At 37.6% G+C, this 13,902-nt stretch overlaps 1 pseudogene; it reads right to left on the bottom strand.

Annotated features, from left to right (window-relative positions):
• Window positions 1-9,000: 9,000 nt before the first annotated feature.
• On the bottom strand, window positions 9,001-9,303 carry LOC114053051 (annotated as a pseudogene).
• Between the last annotated feature and the right edge of the window lie 4,599 nt (window positions 9,304-13,902).

Below are 13,902 nucleotides of genomic sequence, written 5' to 3'. Positions count from 1 at the left end.
TTGATCTGAAATTGTGCTTCTCTGAGGAGAAAGGAACTACAGGTACAGATGGATGCTCCAGGGTGAGAAGGTTGCAGAAGAGAATTGTTATAGAATTGAACAAAAGAGAAAGTTCAAGGGTAGGAAGAGAGTTGAGGCATGGTAGCAAAGTCTGGAGAGTCATAAGCAGATTGGGAGAGGACTGGAGGTTAGGGCTTTGGAGCTGTGTTGGTAGGTGCTATTATTACCCCATTTTACAGTTGGGGAACTGAGGCAAGCAGAGGTTGAGTGATTAGCCCAGGGTCACATAGCTAATAATTGTATGAGGCTGGATTTGAACTCAAGTCTTTCTGATTCCAGGCCCAGCACTCTATACCAGTGTTTCTTAAACTTTTTCCACTGGAGACCCCTTCAATGCTTCTTAAACTGTGGGTTGCGATATGGGGGTTCAAGAAGCGCTGCTCTCTACAATAATGCAGGCCTGGAGCCTGATGGGAAGACACAGACTCTAGGGGCTTATAGAGAATGAATATCTGTCATGGTCATCTTCTGGCTGATGTTTACCTTCAGCCTGCAGTCCTGGAACTAGGCTTTTATTTAGAATAATGACGTTGGTGTTATCTCTGCCAGTTTACTCTACCTAGCAGTGCCCAAGTATTACAGATACTAAAAAGGGTTACAATCTACCTAAAGGTCTTGGTGTGGCACAAGCTTTGAGTATCTGGGTGTGGGCCTTCCTATGAGCAGAAGCCTTTGTTTGTAGCACTGTTCCTGTCATCCACATGTCCATTTTCTAACAGTGATATAGTTGTAATTGAAGAAGTCATTCTGACTGGCAGCTCAGCTAGGGAACTTTCCACCTCTCAGGATGTCCTGGAATAAACAGGTCCTTTATGTGGTAATGTGTGCCCTCATCATAGCACAGCTTATTTCTTTGGAGGCTTTGTTCTCTTTGGGAAGAGTCTGAAAAGCCCCGTCCCTGGGCAGACCATTAGCTGGAGCTAGGGCAGGAGTAGGAAGAGCTAGAGAATCCGTAGCTTCTTGGTGATAGAGACTCTAGAGGTCCAGCGCCATAGGATATCCAGAATCACAAGAGAATCCTGGATTTGGAGCCACTGCCCCATCAAAACCACCAGAGAGCTAGACCCTCACTGTAGTAGATGGAGTGTTGGGCCTGGAGTCACCAAGACCTGAGTTCGAATTCAGCCTCAGACGTGTAATAGCTGTATGACCCTGGGCAAGTCATTTGACCTCTGTTTGCCTTAATCCACTGGCGAAGGACTGGAAAACCACTCCAGTATTTTTGCCAAGAAAACCCCACGGACAGTATTGGTGTGCCGTGGTCCATGGGTTCATGAAGAGTCAGACATGACTGAATGACCAATAACAGAAATAAGCTATGCCAAGAAAGGATGCATGATCACCACAACACAGCCTTCTATAGCTGGAGGCAGTAAAGAGCCAATGATTCTGGAACAGGGCAGTAGAGGTTTTTGAAGCTGGATGCACCAGTGGGCCATACCATAGAATATTCAGAATTATTCCTGGAATAAGAGGCAGTAATGCATTTGTGCCACCGTAGTATCAGAACTCTCAGTGAACTGCACTTTATGAGCAACTAGGGGGCATGTTTACCTGGTAGATTAAGAATCACTGATGAGTGACCCAGTGTTTTGAACTGAAGGCAATAGAAGACTGGTGCTACTAAGGATTTAAAACATAGTCAGAACCTTGTTGGAGATAGAAACACTAGAAGGCTTTTAATGCTAGAACTTTAGGCTGTACTATGGGGGCATTCAGAAACACAAGCAAATGCTAGCCTCCTAGAGCATGAGACAGTATAGGGCCAGCACCGTTAGAGACTCAGAGCCACTAAAGGTCTAGTCTTTTGAAGGTGGAAGCAGGCACTAAAAGGTCTGTTCAGGGGGCGGAGCCAAGATGGGGGACGGAAAGCAGTGACTGTCTTGAGCTCTCTCCCAAAGCCCTCCAAATACCTAAAATAATGGCTCTAAACAAATTCTAAAGCAGCAGAACCCACAAAAAGAAAGAGTGAAACAAATTTCCAACCAAAAACAGCCTGGATGGTTGATCAGAAAGGTACATGGTGCCAGGTGGGGAGAGGAGTGCAGTGTGGTATGGGTGCGCAGGCCACTGTGACCCTGGAGCAGGCCTCAGAGGACTGAAACTCAGGCAGCTGTGGCGGTTTCCAGACTTCTCAACCCAGGAATGCCAAAGACAACTTAGAAGGTCGGTGGGAAAAGTCTGTGACTGCAGTAAGAGGAGGAGCTAGGTCTCAGCTGCAAGTCTTAAGCACGGCCTGGGGCTGTGGCTTTTTCCTGAGCTTCAGGCCCACAGACTGAGGGGGAATCCAGTGGCTTATCAGAGGGGGATTGCAGGGATCTCTTTGCCAGTGCTGAGGCAGGAATCTCTTGCTTTACGGGTGCTTGGATCTGGGTCACAGTTCTGAGGGGTGGTCCTGGGACGAGGAGGAGTGCTGGTGTGGTGGAGCTTGTTGTGGTGGTGGAGAGAAAACACCTCGTCCCTTATCATAGCACCTTGGAGGAACTGAAAATTTACAGGTCCCTAGAAGTATCTCTGAAAACAACTGTACAAACCCCCGAAGCTTGGAACAGTACATTCTCCACGTTGGAAGCAGTCTCTTACCTTAACAAAGAGTTTAAAACTCAAGTAATTGGCTGGGATCATGAGTAAGCAGTGCAAAGAGAGTCAGACTATATTATCTTACTTTGGTGACAAAGAAGATCAAAACATATAACCAGAAGAAGACAACAAAGCCAAAGCTCCTACATCCAAAGCCTCCAAGAAAAATATGAATCAATCCCAGGCCTTGGAAGAGCTCAAAAGGGATTCTGAGAAGTAAGTAAGAGAAGTAGATGAAAAACTGAGAGTGATGCTAAAGGAGACCCAAAAAAATACTGAAGAAAATAACACCTTAAAAAAATAGCCTAACCCAAATGGCAAAAGAGGTCCAAAAAGCCAATGAGGAGAAGAATGCCCTAAAGAGCAAAATTGGCCAAATGGAAAAGGAAGTCCAAAAGATTACTGAAGAAAATAGTTCCTTAAAAATTAGAAAAGAGCAGTTGGAAGCTAGTGACTTTATGAGAAATCAAGACACTGTAAAACAAATCCAAAAGAATGAAAAATTAGAAAACAATGTGAAATATCTCACTGGAAAAACAACTGACCTGGAAAATAGATCCAGGAGAGAGAGTTTAAAAATTATTGGACTATCTGAAAGCCATGATCAAAAAAAGAGCCTAGACATCATCTTTCAAGAAATTATCAAGGAAAACTGTCCTGATATTTTAGAACCAGAGGGCAAAATAGAACTTGAAAGAATCCACTGATCTCCTCCTGAAAGAGATCCCCAAAGGAAAACTCCTAGGAATATTGTAGCCAAATTCCAGAGTTCCCAGGTCAAGGAGAAAATATTACAAGCAGCCAGAAAGAAACAGTTCAAGTATTGTGGAAACACAATCAGGATAACACAGGATTTAGCTGCTTCTACATAAAGGGACTGCAGGGCATGGAATATAATATCCTGGAGGGCAAAGGAGATAGGATTACAACCAAGAATCACCTACCCAGCAAAACTGAGTATAATCCTTCGGGGGAAAAATGGTCATTCAGTGAAATAGAGGATTTTCAAGCATTCTTGATGAAAAGACCAGAGTTGAATAGAAAATTTGATTTTCCAGTACAAGACTTGAGTAGAACATGAAGAGGTAAACAGGAAAGAGAAAATCATAAGAGACTTAATAAGGTTGAACTGTTTATATTCCTGGATGGAAAGATGATATTTGTAACTCATGAGACCTTTGTCAATATTAGGGTAGTTGGAGGGGAAAAAATTATATGTACGTATATATAGATGTAAATAGAGGGCACAGGGTGAGTTGAAAATGAAGGGGTCATATCTGGAGAATTAAATTAAGGGGTGAGAGAGGAATGTACTAGGAGAAGGAGAAAGGGAGAGGTAGAATGGGGTAAATTATCCTACAAAAAGAAAAAACAAAAACCAGAAAAGAAAAGGCTCTTACAGTGGAGGGGAAATGGGGAAGGTGAGAGGGAATGAGTGAATCTTATTCTCATAGGATTTGACTTAAGGAGGGAATAACATACACACTCAGTGGAGTATGGAAATCTGTCTTACCCTATGGGAAAATAGGGGGGAAGGGGACAAGAGAGTAGGGGAATGATAGAGAGGAGGGCAGATTGGGAAAGGGAGTAATCAGAAGTAAATACTTCTGAGGAGGATCCGGGTCAAAAGAAAGAATAGAATAAATGGGTGGGTAGGATAGGATTAAGGGAAATAGAGTTAGTTTTTCACAGCATGTCTACTATGGAAGAGTTTTGCATAACTGCACATATATAACCTATATTGAGTTGCTTGCCTTATCAATGAGGGTGGGTGGGGAGGGAGGAAGGAAGGGAGAAAATTTGGAACCCAAAGTTTTAAAAACACATGTTTAAAAAAATGTTTTCACATGCAACTGGGAAATAAGAAATACAGGAAATGGGGTACAGAAATCCATGCTGCCCTGCAGGAAAATTGAAGGGGAAGGGGATAAGAGAAGGGGGGGAGAGATAGAAGGGAAGGCACACTAGGGGAAGGGGTATTCAGAAGGCATGCCATGTTGGGGTGGGGGGAGGGACAAGATGGGGTGAAAATTTGGAACTCAAAATCTTGTGAAAGTAAATGTTGAAAACAAAAAAATAAATAAAAATTACCATTAAAAAAAAAGAAAGAAAAAAGGTCTGTTCAGCTGAGTAAAGAAAATAAACTCAAGGTCTATGTGGGTTGGAGGCTCAAGAAGGTTTCTACTAGAGGCATCCACAAGTGAAATGGGCTGCTCTAAAACGTCAGGGTTTCACTTTCACTGGAAACTTGGAGGAAATACTGTGTGACCCCTTGTCAAGGACAGTGTAGCAGAGATTCGTGTTCAAGTACTAATTGGGCTAGATGGCCGTCTATTTCTGTGTTTGTGGGATTCATATACTTGACCTAACTCTTGATCTTGGTAGATATAGACCCTGAGTATAAATAAATACAATGTTTTGGCCCAAAATATAAATGAGTAGCAGCTCGTTGATGAGATTAATACCTCAAAATCCTTTGAGAAAAACAGTCATAATCTGGTCCCATTTCCTTATATGCTCTTGGAGTACATTAAGCAAGTAGCTGCCTTTCTGTACTAGATGAAATGATCACTCTTGCTGGTTTGCCTGCCCATGGGTGTTATAAGAAGAAATTAATTAACATTTTGTTAATATAATTTGATATTCTCATACTAAAGACTATAAATTTAGGAAGCCTTTTTGTTAGAGGTAATTAATGGAAAAGTGTGCCAAGTGTGCTTTGGAATAAGCAGGAGAAAGCAATGATCAGTCTATCCCCCTTTTTATTTTAAAAGGAGTAGTTGCAGAAAAAAGAAGGAAGGGAGGAAGAAAAACATGTCAAGGAGTAGTTTGGTTTATAGTACTGCATATTTGAGCAATTTCATAAATTATGCAAAGTAATTCCTATGTGATTCCTATTTAACTGGTTCCTATGTGGTTAAATACACTGTATGTCACAGAGAATACCCTGAATTTCTGGAATGGAATCTTGATGCCACTGAGAAAATTCTCAGTTAAATGGTAAAACATATTTAAAAGTTTATCCTTTTATTCTTCATCTGGTATGTCTTAAAATTTTACTGATTTTTCAATAAAGACGGCTGCAGACATCACTATCACGTATAATTCTCTGTTAAACATTTTTATTCACATATGATTATCAAATGTCATTCATAGAATATCTAGGAAAGCAGTATATGATATAGTCATTATACCATACTACACTGTAGTGGATAGTGAGCATGATTTGGATTCAGGAAGGCCTGAGTTAAAATTCTACTTGTGGCAGTTACCAGCTGTTGTGACCCTGGGCAAATCACTTAATCTCTCTATGCCTCCATTTCCTCATCTGTAACCCAAATGTATAAAAGTTCTGTGATTCTGTAAATATGAGCACTTCTCAGTATGAGAACTCCCTCCTGTAATGTATATTGCAACCTATCAGTGACAGTATGTAAGTCCTACAGAGTTGGCAGAGACACATAGAAATCAAGGGATTTTTGCCAGGGTCATACAGGTACTAATATGGGAATAATAATGTCCATGGTGCCCACCTCACAAGATTGATGAGAGGCTCCAATAAGCTGTTGAATGTAAAATATATGTACTTTATGGTGTTAATATCAATGTCGGTCACTCTTGGCTAAGAAAGCAAAAAAACCAAAAACAAATCACTTTACATTATTATGCAAAAACCATGGGCATTGAACAAGTACTAGAATGAATTGTTTTGGCAATAAAATGTTGTTATATGATACATGACTTTACAACATTCAAGAGCTACAGAAAAGAAGGCCAGAGCCCAGTGGAGGCTGAGAGAAGGATTGCACTAGGCAAGGAAAGCCAATTCAAGCCCAGGTAAACAGACTTGAAGCCTGTGAGTGCTGAAAAAGAAGACGTGCCAGGAAAATAGGAGTAAACAAAGGAAAACACCAACAACAATTTTTAAAAATACTATGGTGCTTCTTTAAGAGATTAAGACAATTTAGTTAAGAGATTAAGAGAAATTCAAGAGTTAATACTAGATGAAGAAAATCACTCCTCAACACATTCCTCTAAGTCTCAGTTTCCCAGTGCCCCTTAATCTTAATGTCTTCCTTCTCAGACTATTCCCAACTTATTCTGTATATATCTTGTTTGTACATAGAAGTTTGCATGTTGTCTCCTCCATTAGATTGTGTCTTTTTATTACCAGTGTTTTAATAAATGCTTGGTTGGTTGACTGATACAAGCAGAGCTGCAGAGAAATAAAATATCCTGGCCACAAAGACTATGATAATGGCTGAATTAAATGAATCAAGAGATTAAAAAAATAAAATTAGTTGAAATATGAACTCTGGAGCAAAAAAAAGGGGAAGAATAAATAAATCAGAACAAAAGGTAGAAATTCTTACTTAAAATAATAGACTTCTTGAAAATTGAATAAAGCAACCAGTTCAGTGAACCTATGAACCAAAAGACATACTAGAAAGAAAAATAAATGGCTTAAAATTAAGGAAAATGTAAAGGATATTATTTTAAAAAAAACTGGCTTGGAAAGCAGATTTAAGAGAAAAGTTAAGGATTTTCTTCTATTTTTCTTAAATCATCTTCAGACTCCCTGAAAACTATGCTCAAATTAAAAAAAAAACTGTATCCTATAAAGAAATCATATAAAAAGACTACACAGTTCTGTTGGAACCTGAGGGTAGACTGAAAATAGAATCCACTGATCAGCTCCTGAAAGAAATCCCAAACTGAAAACACTTAAGAATGCTATAGTCAAATTCCAGAGTTGCCATGTCAGAGAAAAAATATTACAAACATACAGAAAGAAAAAAAATGCAAGTACAAAGGAACTAAAGTCACGATGATATAAGATTTCTGCAACTAATATGAAGAAGAGAAAATCTTGGAATATAATACTTCAGAAATTAAAAGATAAAACCTTAAAACCAAGAATAGTTTACCTTACAAAAACTTATTATAAACCTACAGGAGAAAAAAGAAATGGACCTTTTATATAATAAGGACTTTCAAGTTTTCTGAATTAAAGTGCAAGAGTTGAGTAGAAATTTTGAACTATAAACACCAGAGACAAGAAATCTAGAAAGGTGATTGATTACTTTTGAGCAGTTGATAAGAACTTAATGGTGAAAAAGAACTTACCTTCTAAAAGGTGGAGAAGAAATGTGTTCTTTCAAAATCTAACAATATTCAAGGGTCACTGAAGGGGTTCAGAAATAGAAACACAGGAATTTGATGTAATTTTGTTCTTTTGTTGTTTGTGGCATTAAGAAAATAAAGAAAATGGTGGGAAAAGGAAATATGTCAGGGAAGACAGTGAGGAAGGTGAGGAACAAGTTATATGTCATAGTTGAAGTGTGAGAGAAGACTATACAAACATGGAGGAAAAGGTGTGAAGAGTGGGCATCTCATGATCCATATCTGAACCACATAAATGAATGCTGAATACAAACATGTTGCCACAGGAGTGTGAGTGCACACATCAACACATGTCGAGCTTAATTTAGAAGCACGTTAAACTCAACAAGGAAAACAAGTAGGGACAGGGAAAAAGAGGGGTTTCAAGAGGAAGGACAGATTTGGAAAAAGTCACAAACAAGTGTCAGCTTTGTGGGGTAGATCAGAAAGGGGAGATTATAAAGAGATGAAAAAGCATTAGAACCAGAGATCAGGCCAGAGATAAGACTCTGGCACTGGTGAAGAGAGGAGAGGCAGAAGAGTATGAAGAGAGCACTCTAAATTATAAATTATTAATGTTAGTTAAATTCCTTTTTTTCCCCACTTGACCTATTTTGAAAAGAGAGAGGCAGAAGATAAAAGAGAAAAGAGTATAAGGAGATATGATAGAGGGAAACACATTATTAAGGAGCATGACAGAATAGATTAGAAGCCAGAGTGCAAAAATATGTTGTTTACAAAAAATAAATAAAAATGAATTACTTTTATCAACCAAATAATGAAAAGATCAGTGAATTGTGCACGCAACTTAAAAAATAGGAAAACAAATGAAAAAACCCAATTACTGTAAATATAAAATATAAATTCTGAAAATCAAAAATAAGCAAAATTTAAAACAAAAACTATTGATAAATAAAAATAGGAACTTTTATTTTTAAGGCTATTTTTTATTTTTAATTTATTTTGACTTATCAACAATCACTTCCATATGCTTTTTTGTTTTGTTTTGTAATTTTATTAGAAAAAAAAATACACCAAAAAAAAAGTCTCTCCTCTTTCAGCTGGCAAGTTGTAATGAGGGAAGGTCACTGAGTCCTTTCAGAAAAGGAAGGTATTTCCCTGCCAAACTGAAACCTCACAGCCCTGTGCAACAGAGCTGCTGAGAAGCTACCAGACTTATCTGGACAGAGCCTGGGGCTATCCGTCCTGCTGCTGGATGAAAGGGTTTGGAATGGCCTCCATGCCATCATGAGGGCAAATCAGCACTACCGACGTACCTCTGCAGACCACCAGCCTCAGCTGACGCGTGTCTTCAGTGAGCTCGTATTGGTCATCAGGATCTCTCATATATTTAATGGTACCATCAAGTACCAGATTGAGCAATCCTTTTAAGATTCCCCTGGCTTCTTGGCCTCCCTGGAACTTCACACAGATGGTCTTGTCTATGTACTTGGAGAGGTCCAAGATGCTCTCCTCCTTCTTCTTCTCCTTGTCCACCATGTTGCAGCCATCAGAGTCCCCTTCCATATGCTTTTGAGTTTAAAATTTTTCTCCCCCTTCTTCCCCACCACCCTCCACAAGATGGCACACAATCTGATATAGGCTATACATATACATTCCTATTAAACATATTTTCACATTAGTGATGTAAGTAAGAATTAAAACAAATAGGAGGAACCACCAGAAAGAGGAAACAAAACTCAACAGAAGAAAAAAAAATCAAATAGTATGCTTCGATCTGCATTCAAACTCCATAGTTCTTTCTTTGGATGTGGATAGCATTTTCCATCACAAGGCCTCTAGAGATGCTTTAGATCCTTGTATTGCTTGGAAGGGTTAAGTTTATCAATATTAGTCATCGCACAACGTTGCTGTTATTGTGTACATCATTCTCTTGGTTCTGCTCATTTCACTCAGCATCAGACCATACAAGTCTTTCCAGGTTTTTCTGAAGTCAGCCTGTTCATCATTTCTTATAGCACAGTAGTATTCCATTGCATTCATATACCACAACATATTAAGCCATTCCCCAATTGATGGGCATCCTCTCAATGTCCAATTCTTTGCCGCCACAAAAAGAGCTGCTATAAATATTTTTGTACATGTGGGTCCTTTTCCCATTTGTATGATCTCTTTGGGATATAGCCCTAGAAGTGGTATTGCTGGGTCAAAGGTACGCACATTTTTATAGCCCTTTGGACATAGTTCCAAATTGCTCTCCAAAATGGTTGGATCATTTCACAACTCCACCAACAATGCATTAGTGTTCCAATTTTACCACATTTTCTCCAACATTTATCATTTTCTTGTTTTGTCATCTTGACCAATCTGATAGGTGTGATGTGTGGTACCTCAGAGTTGTTTTGATTTGCATTTCTCTAATCAATAGTGATTTAGAGCATTTTTTCATATGACTATAGATGGCTCTAATTTCTTCATTTGAGAAGTGCCTGTTCATATCTTTTGACCATTTATCAACTGGGGAATGACTTGTATTTTTATGAATTTGACTTGATTCTCTATATATTTTAGAAATGAGGCCCTTATCAGAGAGACTGGTTTTAAATTCTTTCCCAAAGTTCTACCTTCCTTCTAATCTTAGTTGCATTGTCTTTGTTTGTACAAAAACTTTTCAATTTAATGTAATCAGAGTTATCCATTTTGCTTTTCGTAATGTTCTCTATCTCCTGTTTGGTCATGAATCCTTCTGTTCTCCATAAATCTGATAGGTAAACTATTCCTTGCTCTCCCAGTTTGCTTATAGTATCAGCCTTTATATCTAAATCAGGAACCCATTTTGACTTTATTTTGGTATATGGTGTGAGATTTTGATCAATGCCTAGTTTCTGCCATACTCTTTTCCAGTTTTCCCAGCAGGTTTTTTCAAAGAGTGGGTTCTTATCCCAGAACCTGGGGAATTTGGGTTTATCAAATAATAGATTACTATAGTCATTGACTACTGTGTCTTGCATATTGAACCTATTCCATTGATCCACCACTCTATTTCTTAGCCAGTACCAAGCAGTTTTGATGATTGCTGCTTTATAATACAATTTAAGGTCTGAAATGGCTAGGCCACTTTCCCGTGCATTTCTTTTCATGAGTTCCCTTGATATTCTGGACCTTTTGTTCTTCCAAATGAATCTCGTTATTATTTTTTCTAACTCTATAAAATAATTTTTGGTAGTTTGATTGGTATGGCACTGAATAAGTAAATTAGCTTAGTAGAATTGTCATTTTTATTATATTAGCTCGGCCTACCCATGAGCAACAGATGTTTTTCCAATTATTTAGATCTGACTTTATTTGTGTGAAAGGTGTTTTGTAATTGTCTTCATAGAGTTCCTGGGTTTGTTTCAGGAGGTAGATTCCTAAATATTTTATAATGTCTCTAGTAAGTTTAAATGGAATTTCTTTTTCTATCTCTTGCTGTTGGGCTTTGTTGGTAATATATAGAAATGCCAATGATTTATTTATAGCCTGCAACTTTGCTAAAGTTGTTTATTATTTCAAGTCGTTTTTTACTTGATTCTCTGGGATTCCATAAGTATAACATCATATCATCTGCAAAGAGTGATAGCTTGGTTTCTTCTTTGCCTATTCTAATACCTTCAATGTCTTTTTCTTCTCTTATTTCTAAAGCTAACGTTTCCAGTATGATGTTGAACAATAGTGGTGATAATGGACATCCTTGTTTCACCCCTGATCTTATTGGAAATGCTTCTAGCTTGTCCCTATTACATATTATGCTTGCTGAAGGTTTTAGATAGATGCTATTTATTATTTTAAGGAAGAGTCCATTTATACCTATGCTCTCTATTGTTTTTAATAGGAATGGGTGTTGTATTTTGTCAAAAGCTTTTTCTGCATCTATTGACATGATCATGTGGTTTCTGTTAGTTTTGGTGTTGATATGATGAATTATGCTGATAGTTTTCCTTATATTGAACCAACCCTGCATTCCTGGTGTAAATCCTATCTGGTCATAGTGTATTATTCTTGTGATAAATTGCTGTAATCTATTTGCTAATATTTTGTTTAAAATTTTTGCATCTATATTCATTAGAGAAATTGGTCTATAATTTTCTTTCTCTGTTTTGACTCTTCCTGGTTTAGGTATCAGCACCATATTTGTGTCATAAAAAGAATTTGGTAAGATTCCCTCTTCACCTATTTTATCAAATAGTCTATATAGTATTGGAATTAATTGTTCTTTAAATGTTTGATAGAATTCGCATGTAAATCCATCTGGCCCTGGAGATTTTTTCCTAGGATGCTCATCAATGGCTTGTTCAATTTCTTTTTCTAAGATAAGAATTTTACTTCCTCTTCTGTTAATCTGGGCAATTTATATTTTTGTAAATATGTTTCCATTTCACTAAGATTGTCAAATTTGTTGGCATATAGTTGGGCAAAATAATTCCTAATTGTCGTTTTGATTTCCTCTTCCTTGGTGGTAGCTTCACCCTTTTCATTCTTAATACTAGTAATTTGGTTTTCTTCTTTCTTTTTTTTAATTAGATTAACCAAAGGTTTATCTATTGTATTGGTTTTTTCATAAAACCAGCTCTTAGTTTTATTAGTTCAATAGTTTTCTTAATTTCAATTTTCTTAATTTTTCCTTTGGTTTTCAATATTTCTAATTTGGTGTTTAATTGAGGATTTTTAATTTGTTCTTTTTCTGATTTTTTTAGTTGTATGCCCAATTCATTGATCTCCTCTTTTTCTATTTTATTTATGTAAGCATTTAGAGATATAAAACTTCCCCTTAGAACTGCTTTTGCTGCATCCCGTAAGTTTTGGTATTTTGTCTCGTTATTGTTATTCTCTTGAATGAAATTATTGATTGTTTCTATGATTTGTTGTTTCACCCAATCATTTTTTAGGATTAGATTATTTAGTTTCCAATTATTTTTTAGTCTATCTTTCCATGGCCCTTTATTACATATAATTTTTATTGCATCATGATCTGAAAAGGATGCATTTAATATTTCTGCCTTTCTGCGTTGTATCGTGAGGTTTTTATGCCCTCGTACATGGTCAGTTTTTGTGTGTGTGCCATGTACCGCCGAGAAAAAAAGTATATTCCTTTCTATCCCCATTCATTTTTCTCCAGAGGTCTATCATATCTAACTTTTCTAAGGTTCTATTCACCTCCTTAACTTCTTTCTTGTTTATTTTGTGGTGAGATTTATCTAGTTCAGAGAGGGGGAGGTTGAGGTCCCCCACTAGTATAGTTTTGCTGTCTATTGCTTCCTGTAACTCCCTGAACTTCTCCTCTAAGAATCTGGATGCTATACCATTTGGTGCATATATGTTTAGTAATGATATTACTTCATTGTCTGTGGTGTTCTTTAGCAGGATGTAGTTTCCTTCCTTATCTCTTTTGATAAGATCTATTTTTGCTTTTGCTTTGTCTGAGATCGGGATTGCTACCTCTGCTTTTTTTACTTCAGCTGAAGTGTAATATGTTTTGCTGCAGCCTTTTACCTTTACCCTGTATGTGTCACTCTTTTTCAAATGTGTTTCCTGTAAACAACATATTGTAGGATTATGGCTTTTAATCCACTCTACTATACGCTTCCGTTTTATGGGAGAGTTCATCCCATTCACATTCACAGTTATGATTACTATCTGTGTCTTTTTCTCCATCCTTTTCCCCCCCGTTTATGCTTTTCTTTCTCCTTTGTCCTTTCCCCCCCTCACTAGTGTTTTGCTTTTGACCACTGCCTCCTTCAGTCCCACCTCCCTTCTATTAACCCTTTCCCTTTTCTTCCCCTTTACCCTTACTGCTTCTTCACTCTCTTCTGTCTCCCTTCCCTTTTCTTTCCCCTTTTCCCTCATATTGCCTATAGTGCAAGTTAGATTTCTATACCTAACTGATTATATTATCCCCTTCTTGAGCCAAATCTGATGAGAGTAAGGTTCAAACAATGCTCATCCCCCTCCCTTCTTTACCTCTGCTCTAATAGGTTTTTGTGTCTTTTCCTGTAATGTAATTTACCCTTGTCTGCCTCCTCCTTTCTCAGTACATTTTCTTAGCTCAGACTAATCTACTTACTTGGATCCATTTAACCCACTTGATTAAATTTTTTCTTT

This window comes from Vombatus ursinus, unplaced genomic scaffold (assembly GCF_900497805.2).
Source record: "Vombatus ursinus unplaced genomic scaffold, bare-nosed wombat genome assembly UNPS02003894.1, whole genome shotgun sequence".
Lineage (NCBI taxonomy): Eukaryota > Metazoa > Chordata > Mammalia > Diprotodontia > Vombatidae > Vombatus > Vombatus ursinus.
Note: the sequence above shows the minus strand (reverse complement) of the source record. Positions and strands in the feature narration are given on the sequence as shown.